The 13,236-nt window shown below is 35.6% G+C and overlaps 1 pseudogene; it reads right to left on the bottom strand.

The window, feature by feature from the left end:
* Positions 1 to 1,512: 1,512 nt before the first annotated feature.
* LOC101334776 (proteasome maturation protein pseudogene) lies at positions 1,513 to 11,257 on the bottom strand (annotated as a pseudogene).
* Between the last annotated feature and the right edge of the window lie 1,979 nt (positions 11,258 to 13,236).

Here is a 13,236-nt window from a genome sequence, read left to right as displayed (position 1 = left end):
CAACGGGCTTCTCATTGTGGTGGCTTCCCTTGTTGTGGAGCACGGGCTCTAGGCGCGCGGGTTTCAGTAGTTTTGGCTCAAGAGCTCTAGAGCACAGGCTCAGTAGTTGTGGCACATGGGCTTAGCTACTCTGCGGCATGTGGGATCTTCCCGGACCAGGGCTCGAACCCATGTGCCCTGCATTGGCAGGTGGATTCTCAACCACTGCGCCACCAGGGAAGCCCTAAAAATGAGATAGATGAAGAGAAACAGAAACCATGCCCTCTAAGTTACAAGGCCCATAAGGTAGAAACAAAATGATACATCGAGAATACCAAGCTTGTTTTGCAGAGGACCAGAGAAACCACAGACAAGGAAACAACTTGCTGACAGACCCTGACTAAGCATCACACAGGCTCAGGCACACTGAAGGACTAGAATGACATAGTAAACTTTAGACCTCAAAAGACTAAAATCTACCACATGTTACATAATGAACCCTGCACATACAACCCATGATGAGGTTTGAAGAGCAGTCACACCTGCCCAGAGAACTCTAGAAACTTACAGTTTGCTTTCCACCAATCATTTCCTGGCCCCCTCCCCCTCTTGCTCCCTGCTTCCACTATAAATACCCCAGTCAACAGCCTATCCAGGAGACAGATCTGAGCTTTGCCTCTTGTCTCCTTTTTTGGCCGCCCTGCAATAAAGCCTCTTCTTTCTGGAAAAGACTACTGCCTCAGTATTTCATCTTTCCATTGTGGACTGGGCAACAAGCCACTTGCTCTGTTACAAAATCTTTTATAGTAAAAGGGAATTAAGAGATATGTCAACTAATTGAAATGTTTAGAATTTAGTTGGTTCCTGATTTTTAAAACAACATATAAAAATAATTGTGGCATTTGTGAGAAAGTTCGAAAAATTTAAACAATGATTGCATCTTTTCTGATATTAAGCATTTATTGTTAAATTTTTGGAATAATAATGCTATCATGGGTATCTTTAAAAAGAAAACTATTAACTTTCAGAGAAACATACTGATATATTTGCAGATAATACATCTTATATCTGCTCCAGAAATGATAAGATAAAGGGAAGTATGTAGGAGTATATAACACAAGATGGGCCAGGTATTGATAATTGTTGATGATGGGTCACAGTGAAGTACTTTATTATGCTCTTCTATTTCTATATATGGTTAAAGTTTTATACAATAAATAATTTAAACTACATATGCAAAGCCAACATGATATAAATATATATAAGTAAAGTTTTTGAGACAAGAAAACATAACTGTGTTCCTTTCATTGTCGTGTCATTTGCTAAGTGTTTTGAATCATTTAAAATCGGATAAAAATGTCATATTTGAGGCTTCATGTTTTTAGTGTATATTTTGATTGGTAGAGGTGTTTCCACAGCAGCAGAATTTATATTTTCTGGCAAAACTTCTCATGTGTCAGTACTTTTAATATTGTATACATCAAATTATAGTAAAAAGACAACTATAAACAAGATGCAGTTCCTCTACTTTAATTAACCACACACCTCTATTATAGTAAGCCAAAATTATTCCACCATCAAGTGGGGTTCTTTCATTACATCATTTTGTGATGGATCATTAAAAATATCTTGAAAACCAATAGCTTCATCATTACCCCTCAACATATTCAGTTAAAGATCTGAGCTAGGAAAAAATGGAAGATACTGAACATGCTCCACTGCATTGAATTCCATGTGTAATTCTATTAGAGCAAATAGACCCTGGATGGTTCTTAATGTGGATAAATTCATTTTATTTCCATTGAGCATTTTATTTTGGTATGCTAGTCAGCTGGGGCTGCCATAACAAAATACCACCAAGTAGGTGGCCTAAACAATAGACATTTATTTTCCCACATTCTGAAGGTTGAAATCAAGATGCTGGCAGGGTTGGTTTCTCCTAAGGTCTCTGTCCTTGGCTCACAGACAGCTGTCTTCTCATTGTGTCCTCACTTGGCCTTTGTGTAAATCTCTGGTGTCTCTTCCTCTTCTTCTAAGGATATCAATCATTGGATTAGGGTCCTTATGACTTAATTTAATCTTAATTATCTTCTTAAAGGCCCTATCTCCAAATACAGTCACCTTGGGAGTTAGGGCTTCAATATATGAATTTGGGTAAACTGTTCAGTAGTACGTAACAAGCTGAAAAGTTTTTTTCTTCTAATAATTCAAGAGGATGACTGGGCAAAAGTTAATTTTTCACATAAGAAAAATATTTTGAAAGAAGATCATGACTTTCAAAAGGTCCACTTGCTGAAAGTTCAGTAACTGGAATACTATCCATTAGCTGAGATCCAAGTCCTCTGGCATTCACTTTCAGCCTGCTCTGCACACAGCCACTCAGCCCCCTGATGTCAGCCAGCCCGTCACTTCTAACTTTGGGAGTTGATTCCTCACATCTGCTGGCATATGCTTTTTTTTTTTAATATGCACAGGTTTGTGGGCAAAAAGATTTAAAAGTTACAGATAGCAAATAAACATACGAAAAGATGCTTCACATCATATATCATTAGGGAAATGCAAATTAAAACAACGAGATACCACTACACACCTATCAGAATGGCTAAAATCCAGAACTGACAACGTCAGATGCTGATGAAGTACGGAGCATCGGGAATTCTTATTTATTTCCAGTAGAAGTGTAAAATGGTACAGTCACTTTGGAAGACAGTTTGGTGGCTTCTTAAAAACTAAACATACTCTTACCATACAATGCAGCAAATGCACTCCTTGGTATTTACCCAAAAGAGTTGAAAATGTATATCCACACAAAAACCTGCACATGGATGTTCACTGCAGCTATATTCACAAACGCCAAAACCTGGAAGTGACCAAGATGCCCATCAGCAGGAGAATGGATAAAGAAACTGTGGTGCATCCAGGCAACAAAATAGTATTTAGCACTAAAAAGAAATTTAGCACTAAAAAGTATTTAGCACAAGCCATTAAAAGACATGGAGTAAACTTAAATGCATATTACTAAGTGAAAGAAGCCAATCAGAAAAAGTTACGCAGTGGACTTCTCTGGTGGCACAGCGGTTAAGAACCCTCCTGTCAATGTAGGGGACACGGGTTCAATCTCTGCTCCAGGAAGATCCCACATGCTGCGGAGCAACTAAGCCCTTGCTCCACAGGTACTGAGCCCACGCTCTAGAGCCCGCGAGCCACAACTACTGAAGCCCGTGCGCCTAGAGCCCTTGCTCTGCAACAAGAGAAGCCACCGCAATGAGAAGCCTGCGAACCGCAACAAAGAGTAGTCCCTGCTCGCTGCAACTAGAGAAAAAGCCAGCGCGCAGCAACAAAGACCCAACGCAGCCTAAATAAATAAATAATTTAATTAATAAAAAGAAAGCGTTATGTACTGTATGATTCTAACTATATGATATTCAGAAAAGAGACAAACTATGCATATGTTCACTAGTTGCTTAGGGGGAAAGGAGACATGAATAGGTGAAGCACAGAGGATTTTTAGGGCAGTGCAAACACTCTGTATGATGCCATAATGATGTATACATTTCATTATACATTTGCCAAAATCCAAAGAATGCACAACACCAAGAGCGAATCTTTTTTTTTTTTGCGGTACGTGGGCCTCTCACTGTTGTGGCCTCTCCCATTGTGGAGCACAGGCTCCGGACATGCAGGTTCAGCGGCCATAGCTCATGGGCCCAGCCGCTCTGCGGCATGTGGGATCTTCCCAGGCCGGGGCACGAACCCGTGTTCCCTGCATCGGCAGGCGGACTCTCAACCACTGTGCCACCAGGGAAGCCCCCAAGAGTGAATCTTAATGTAAACTATGGACTTCGGGTAACTATGATATATCAGTGTGGGTACATCAATTATAACAAATGTACCATTCTGGTGAGGGGTGTTGATAATGGGGGAAGTTACGCATGCCTGGGGACAAGGCACATGGGAAATCTCCATACTTTCTGCTCGATTTTGCAGTGAACATAAAGCTGTTCTAAAAAACAAAGTCTATTTTTAAAAAATAATAAAATTTTAAAAGTTTTAAAAATTTGAATCCCACCTCTTTTATTTACTGTGTGATTTTGAACAAATTAATTAGTATCTTTGTAGTCCAGTATACCTATCTGGAAAATGGAATAATAAAAGTATTTCCTTTTCAGAATGATTAAGAATAATTTTAAATGAAAAAATAAGGATTTTACAAAATGCTTTCTGATACTGATTTGTACTAAATTGATGGGAGGCTTTCAGCTGGGACATAAGTGAAAAACAGTGCAGCTAGGGGGCCATTTATTCCTTTATACTACTTCTATAAGGGAAATAATAGAAATATTTCTTTCTAACCATTATTTTATAGATTCTCGAGATCTAGATATAAGATTTATGTCTATAATAATCTTGCTTCATTAAAAAATAATAACTGTTTTCACGAAGCAATATATATTCATGGTACAAATTTTAAACTTAACTAAATCATACATGGTGAAAAGAAATTCCCCCTACTCCCTTCTTCATCATATATATATATATATATATATATATATTCCATATAGATGACCTAGTTTTATTAGTAAGAACTTTGGTAAAATTTGTTTACTTAAAAATAAAAGATTTGCCAGAGCAATGTATTACTTCCTTTACATACCTTTCCCTTAATTTTCAAAACACCATTTCTAATAAACTCATATTCCCACTGTGTAAAGAAACCGAAATTTAAAGTGATTAAGGAGCTGCTCAGAACTGTGAGTTAGGATTTATGCCATATCTATGTGATTGTGATTCCAAAACCAAAGGCTTTTAATTTGACTAATCAGCTTTATTAATGCTGAGTCCCTGAGTAAAGATTTAATTTATTCTCTTACCTAAAATACTATTTTCTGATCTTTAAGAAGTTTTACTTTGATTTTCTTTGTTCCCTATACCCATCTTTCTCCCTTGCCACCTCCCTAAACCTCCTAAGGACTGTCATTTTCTAGGATTTCAGGATGAGACTCTGTACAATCACATTTTTCACTTTTTCTAAATTTAGAAATGTGGTAGTCAATGACAAGTTTAGACAGCTTTCCTTCAGATTCAATTTTGGTCATATACAAGACTCATTCAGGTTTCTCAGGTCCTTTCACGAACAGTCTCAGAAGTAAGGCACCGTAGGTTTGATGTATTTCAAGTCTCATAAAATGCGCTGTTCACTTTCAAGTATGTTCATTCACAGCCATTCTCTTTCTATACCTCGAAGTCAAGAGAGGTATTCCTATAAAAGAATTTCGAACCTACCACTGTTAATTCCATATGAATACTGCAAGGAGATGATAGAAATACCCAAAGGAAGCACCATTTTAGCACCGGGCTAAAACAAAATAAAATGTCAAGTCATATTTGTCTCCCTCTTTTCTTCCATCTATTTATTATTAAGCACAGATATTTAAAAAAAAACCCAAAATCCTAAGAACTAATATGTGATTTCAGAGCTTTCTGTCTTTCAAATAACTTACACTAACTGGTGTGTCCATAGACAGTGTGATATAGTGGAAAGCATAGTAGCTGGATGAGCTCCAATTCTTACTAAGGGAAGATCCTAGGCATGCATTCACTAGTCTTCAGCTTCAACTTCCATAAAATCATTCTAATATCTACTGGGGCCATTTAGAAGCTTCAGTGGTATGTATTAAATGTTTTATAAACTGTAAAACATGTAAAGTGGAGGATATATTATCTCTGAAAAAGGTATGCTTTTTGGTAAGAGAGTTTTGCCACAAAACCTCATTCCTTTTTCACTTGCACTTAAGAATCCATACAAATATTTAAAATTAGTTTCAAATTTGGCATATGAATTTTATCCATGTCTGGGAAGATGGAAAGGTAACATAATGACAGAGTCATGCAAGTTCCAGGAAGAATGACTGTGAATTTTAGCAGCATCTTCTAGAGTGCTAGGGGTAGAGTGATAAAACTCAAAGAAACTTTTTCAGAAGGGGAATGGAGAATAAGAGATATAAAGTTCTATGTCTAAAGCAACAAAAATAATCAACTATACTCCAATATAAAATAAAAGTTTTTTAAAAAGCAACGAAAATAATTATTGGTGAAAACGCTACAACCCAAAACCCAAGGCTGCCAGATAAGCTTTTCCTTTTCTCAACATGGATATGTACTGTCTCCAAAACTCTCATGCTGGAGTCTCAGGTAATGGACAACTCAGTAGTGGGAACTATATGGGAACAGACAGCCCTGACCAGCCTAACTCAATTCATACCATAAATGTAACTCTCAAGAGTAGTTCTGATGCTAACTAACCTTCTGAGATTTTCAGCTTGGAGACAGATGCCCAACAACCTGTATCTATAAATAATAAGAATACACGTGGGAGCTAATCACTTGTTCTTGCTTCCACCTTTAACATTTTTGATATTTTATTTTATTGTTTTCGTTAATTGCTACTTTGAAAGCACATATGCAGAATAATACCTTTCAATAAAGAAATTTCAGAAAATCAGTATCAGGCCTGAAGATAATGTTCATTCACTGAGTGAGTGCTAAACTGGACGATGAGTGAATGAGGAATGAAGATAGCTTTCTACGGTAAATAGTTCTTTCCTCTTTTCTAAAGATAAATGAGAGTTCTTTAAGTCTTAGCTGATGTCTTGAGACCTAGAAAAATACAAATACAAACCTGTCTTTATTTTTTAAATAGATGTATTCCTAGCATGTGCAACTTACTACTTTATAAATCTAACATATTTTTCTGAGTTAATTAAAGGGGCTTGATACTCACCTTTCAAAAGTTGAATACTCTTTAATTTTTTTTTTTTTTTTAATTTTTTAGCCACGTTGCACAGCATGTGGGATCTTAGTTCCCCCGCCAGGGATCGAACCCGCGCCCCCTGCATTGGGAGCTCAGAGTTTTAAACACTGGACCGCCAGGGAAGTCCCTGAACACTCTTTTTTTTTTTTTTTTTTCTTTTGCTGTACGCGGGCCTCTCACTGTTGTGGCCTCTCCCGTTGCGGAGCACAGGCTCTGGACGCACAGGCTCAGCGGCCACGGCTCACGGGCCCAGCCGCTCCGCAGCATGTGGGATCTTCCCGGACTGGGGCACAAACCCATGTCCCCTGCGTTGGCAGGCGGACTCTCAACCACTGCGCCACCAGGGAAGCCCTGAACACTCTTTTAATGTGTATAAATATTATTAAATATATCTTTTTAAATTTATAAATTTAGGGTTTTTTTCTTAAATTGATGAAGTCTGGTAGCTTTACTAACTCTTCAACATAGACAAACAGGACTACTTGAGATAAAGCATTTTTGTCACTGCCACATTTATTCAGCATACTGTAAACTGTCAGTATGACAAGAGATAGTGAAAACAATTTTGGCATTCATCTTCACATTGCTTAAACACTGAGGGAGTTGAAACCGGGAAGCTCTAATTTAGACAAGCTGACCAGCAGTTATCAATTTCTGAGAAATAAAGCTCCATTTTCATGTGTTGGACCAGAGGAAAGAAGTTCCCAGAAAACTTGACAACACCCTTAGATCTCATCTTAACTTCCCCCAAACTCTGTGTTGTGGATAAATCCTTTAATATTTTGGGGCCTCTAATGTGCAAAATGAGGAGGTTGAAGACATTGGTCCCCAAGTTCTTTACTACAAAGCTCCTTTTAAAATTTTATTTAACTACTTTAAAAACTAATTTTAGACTTACATAAGTGTTCAAGAGTAATACAAAGGGTTTTCTTCTACCTCTCATGCTGCTTCTTCTAATGTTATGTTACACAACCATAGTAAAATGGTAGAGAACAAGAAATTAACATTGACACAATGTTATTAAGTAAACTACACCAACTTTCCACTAATGTAATATTTCTTTTCCAGCATTCTATACAGGATCTTGTATTATATTTAGTTGTTATTTATACTTGTTATACAATCTGTAGCAGTTCTTCAGCTTTCCTTGCCTTTCATGCTTATGACACTTTTGAAGAGTATTCATCAACAATTTTGTAGAATGCCCATAAATTGGGGATCATCTGGTGTTTTCACAAATTGAGGTTATACATCATTGTCAAAAATACTACGAACAATGTTGTACCCTTCTCAGTGCTTCACATCAAGGGCTTCGTGATATCAATATGTCTTATTCCTAGTGATGTTTACCTGGATCGCTAGGTTAAGATGGTATCCGCTAGGTTTCTCCAATATAAAGTTACCGTCCTTCCCTTTGTAGTTGGTAAGTATCTTGGGGGACATACCTGAGACTATGTAAATCTTTTCCTCCTCAAACCTTTTCCCAAGATTTCCCTAATTTTAGTATCCATTGGTGGATTTTTGTCTGTAACAATTATGACTGTAGTTATTGCCTCATGATGATCCTTTATTTCCCTTCTTCCTTCTATATGTTTTCATTAGAATTCTACTGTAAGGAAGGTTTGTCATGTTTCCCCCATTTTTTAGTTAATCTGATTATTTACTTACATTAGTAAGGATCCATGAATATGTATTTTATTCTGAGTTATATTCCAATACTATCACTTTTTATTCTGTTGGGAAACTTATTCCAGTTTTTTCCATTAGGGCTCCTTCAGGATGGCTCTTGTGTTGTTTCTTTTCTTTTTTTTTTTCCTTTGTAACACTTTCTTACTTTCTGGGATGAGAAGAAGTTTCAGACTCCTCTTGTATTTTCCTGCCCCAGTTCTGGAAGCAAACAGTTATTCGAGGAGCCCTAGCTCCTTTTACTGGAGAATGGGGTTTATAAACCAAGATCTGGATCCTTGGCATGCTAATTGCTACTGGGATGTCATGGCTTCCAGGCCATATTAATAGACAGAACTAGGAAAGATGTGTTTGTGTACTAACCCCTGCATGGGTGGATACACATAAACACACACCATGTCTATTGTTCTGCCTATTAATCTATCAAAAACCATGAGTTTATACTGACACCTCCAATTCGAATGCAACACCACATGGTTCATTCTAGCCTCCCTTCTTTCCATATTTAGAAATTCTTTCTCCAAAAGTGAGAAATGAGAAATCTGGCTTTCATTACATCTACACTACATTTTCTTATTTATAAGTTTTAGCATACACATAAAATAGTTTCAGAATTGCTAAATCATACCCCTACGAAAAACATTTTTACTGACCAAAGTTTAACTTTACCTTACAGTATTTTCCACAGTTACTTATATTAGTTCTTGACTTCTCCACTCCATTCAATGTGGGTGTGTTATTCATTTGTAATGCTGTTAAATTCACTTGTTAGTGTCTGTATTCAATTTTTGTTTCCCACCACATCACGGTTGGTTTTAAATGTTTGTTTATTTTACGGCACATGTGAATACTACCAGGGCCTTTTAAAATTATTATTATTTCCCCCAAAGCATTCATGTTTTAAAATTGTTGTCTATGAAAAAATTTCATTTATTCAGTGGTCATTTTCCATTTCACTGATTATATTTTGTTTTAATTAAAGTCATAGAAAATTACAAAGAGAGTTTCCAATGTTATCTCTGAGTTGATTTAAATTCTGACCAAAAGAAGAAAAATAATTAACAATCAGCTGTCTCAAACAGCATTACAAATTCTCATAATTATAACTGTTAAGCATAATCTTATGACTATAATTAAAATGCATAATTTTAATTGTTTTTCAAAAAGTACATTGCAAACAGTTCACTTTACTACTTCCAAAGGCACATAGACTAAAACACTGGACTAAAGGATTTCTAAGATTATATGCCCGTTTATGATTCAATCCTGAGTCAGAAGAAGAGGCCTGATTTTCTGCACCACACCTGACCCACAAAACCACTCTCCAGTGATAAACAGGGAAGGGAGGAATAGATGTAAATGACTAGCTGGACAAATAATTTTCCTATCTGTCAAAGGTCAAAGTTGATTAAAGTATACCATGAAATTAAAAACACTATATTTTGGTATGTGAAATGGAAATCACAATGATTCAAGTTATACAATACCTACAATTACACAAACTATTAAATTCTTAAAGTTAGAATTCCTCAGATTTAACAATATGAAGAGACTCTTAGAATGAAGTTGATGAGTTTGACAAGAAATTCTCTAAAAAACATGATTCATGTGTTAGTAATTTTTAAGCAGAATATCCTCCCGAATAATTCATTTCCACCTCATTTTTTTAACATTTTGTGTACTTTCCTTTAAAATCTTTATTTGAATTTTACATCTTAACATTAGTCAGGGGACAGTATATAAAGAGAACACATGATCCTGATTGATAGCCGGAGACTGACAAGTCTCATTGTCAGTTTGGTAGAATTGTATATGTATCCTATCTCGGAATTTGAAAGCTCCCTCAGAGATTGTGTGCTAATTAACAATGAACTGCAATATATTTTCACAACTTTGTCATTTGGTTGAATTCAGGTGAATCTAAGGTGCCAAATAAAGTTGTGAGTTGTGTTGAATACAAGCCGTGGCATCTTAGATGTCACATGCCCATTAGGGAACACTCAACCAATGGATACAATGGTGTCATTTTGGAGCATTCTCAGTTGGTACACCAAACTAGCAGTGATTACAGCAGGTTTTCTGATAATAAAATACCATGATATTCCTAACAACACTGATAATAAATACACTCCTAGAAAAGATGAGTTACCTCAAGTCTGAGAATTGTGTTATAAAGGAGAATATGAGTAGGATTTGAACTTAAGTACAAATAATTCAGGAAATATTTCCACTAAAATTCTAAGTCCCACAATAATTTTTGTTTTCTTTGAGTTTAGGTAGTCTGTATTTTTTCAGAAATAGATTTTAAATGAGTAAAATGTCTCACTTTCTTATAAGTTATATATATTATATATATATATATATTGCCAGAGAGAGGGAAAATATTTGCAAAGCTCTAAAAATGGTAATTATCTAAAATTTTTACTTGCCCTGACTTATCATAATTTCTAATTAATGTCTAATATCTATGATTATCCACAGTTTTCTAATATACCTATTGTTACTCAATGAGTTCATTAATTCAGAGAGTTGTGAAAATAGTCTTGACACTATTTTATTCTTCTTATATTTATGTAAAAAATGTTCATCAACTAGCATTTTAGTGTTAGGGACCACAATATTAAAAGCCTTTGGTACTTGCATATTCACAGTAATATAATGTTCTCTATTTTCTCACTGAAAGGATGAGAACCCTAAACTTTTAGTGACTAATAGAGTCCCTTACATTAACCTATAATTACATTTAATGTAAGAATGTGCCCTGTTTTAGGTCTTACCCATCGCCTATCCTCTGATACATCAGAAGTTCACTGACTTTTTCTTCCTTTACAAATGAAGTTAAATAGTTCCCGTAATGGATTTCTACTACCTTTTTGAGTTTTATTTGCCACTGTAAATTTCTCACGCTGAGTCACATTCACACACTCATTTAGTGTTTTTGTAAAGTTTCTAAGGTTTTAATTCTGGAAAGTATTATTCTGAAGATGACTCACATCAAGGACCACATGTTTCTGACTTGAAGTCTCAACAATAAAATCTCTAAAAGGACTACTAAGCCCAGACCTTGGCTTCTCAATACTATTCTCCAATAAAAGGAACTAGGTCTCCCTGGAAAATGTCTGATGTCAGACATGGGGCACAGAAATGTACAACATGCCCCTGGAACATCTTGAATTGGCAATAAAAAAGTACATACACACAAAGAAATGGGGGGCATGTTGAAAGAACACAGGGGCCAACTCAAAGGAGCTGCCAATGGCTAAAGCTGGCACACAGTTAGCAACAAAATAAACAATGAAAATATTGGATTACAAGAAATAAAGTAAAATAAATATGCATTTATCCATATTAGTATAAATGAATGGATGAATAAAATAAATAGATAGTTACATAAATGCAGGAGGAAAATTGCTGTTTTTTAAATAGGAAATTCCAATTAACAAATGTAGGAGAAATAAACAAAATAGAAATTTACCATTAGACAAATACCACAGTAATAGTGGCAGGCAAGAATTATCCATGGATGATAAAATAACTGGATAGAAGTATTATGAGAAACAGGACATTTGGATAGTCTTAAAGTATCTCCTTAAGAGAAACTTGTCAATTACAAAAGAAGAATTATAACTTTACAGTGGAGAAAACTGACACCACCTTAACCATGTGATCAAGATTAATACTACCAGAAATAAGACATATTGGCTTTATGGCCTTCCTGAAATGATGTGCTGAGAAGGGTATATCATTTCTGTGGTGTTCTTGCCAAAAATGCATAACCTAATTATGAGAAAATATTGTACAAGCCTGAATTGAGAGGTATTCTACAAATAATTGGTCTAGAGTCTTCAAAAGTGTCAAGGTCATGAAAGACAAAAAAAAAAAAAAAAAAAAAAAAAAAAAAAATGAGGAAATGAGGAACTGTCCTAGACTGAAGGAAGAAATCATGACAACTAAACAGAATGTGAGGTCCAGGATGGGATTCTGAGTCAGAAAAAGCACAATAATGGGAAAAATGGCAATATTCAAATAGGATCAGTAGATTAATGTGATTATATCAAAGTTAATTTCTCCTTTTGATAGTTTTAAATGGTTTCTAAGACATTAACATTAGGGAAAGCTGGGTGAACAATATACATATGGAAATTCCCTTTATTATGTGTGTAACTATTCTGTAAGTCTAAAATTATTTCAGAATAAATTTTTTAAAAGGTCTACGATGGTTTCTCTCCCAAACTTCTAGAGTTCAGATAGGATATTGAAAGATACCTTAAGAAAGTAAATCCACTTAGATAATATTTTCAATCTCAAGTAATATGAGGAGAACCCTGTAAATGAGAAAACAAAATCTGAAATTTTATTAATACATTATTGCTCCCTATTTTCTCTGCGTGTTGCAGAGAAACACGCTGAAACACATAGTAATCAAATTGGCAAAAATTAAAGACAAAGAAAAATTATTGAAAACAGCAAGCGAAAAACGATAAATAACATACAAGGGAAATCCCATAAGGTTAACAGCTGATATCTCAGCAGAAACTCAGCAAGCCAGAAGGGAGTGGCACCATATATTTAAATTGATGTAAGGGAAGAACCTAAAACCAAGATTACTCAACCCAGCAAAGATCTCATTCAGATTCAATGGAGAAATCAAAAGCTTTACAGATAAGCAAAAGCTAAGAGAATTCAGCACCACCAAACCAACTCTATGACAAATGCTAAAGGAACTTCTCTAAGTGGGAAACACAAGAGAAGAAAAGGAC

Source organism: Tursiops truncatus, chromosome 14 (genome assembly GCF_011762595.2).
Source record: "Tursiops truncatus isolate mTurTru1 chromosome 14, mTurTru1.mat.Y, whole genome shotgun sequence".
Taxonomy (NCBI): domain Eukaryota; kingdom Metazoa; phylum Chordata; class Mammalia; order Artiodactyla; family Delphinidae; genus Tursiops; species Tursiops truncatus.
Note: the sequence above shows the minus strand (reverse complement) of the source record. Positions and strands in the feature narration are given on the sequence as shown.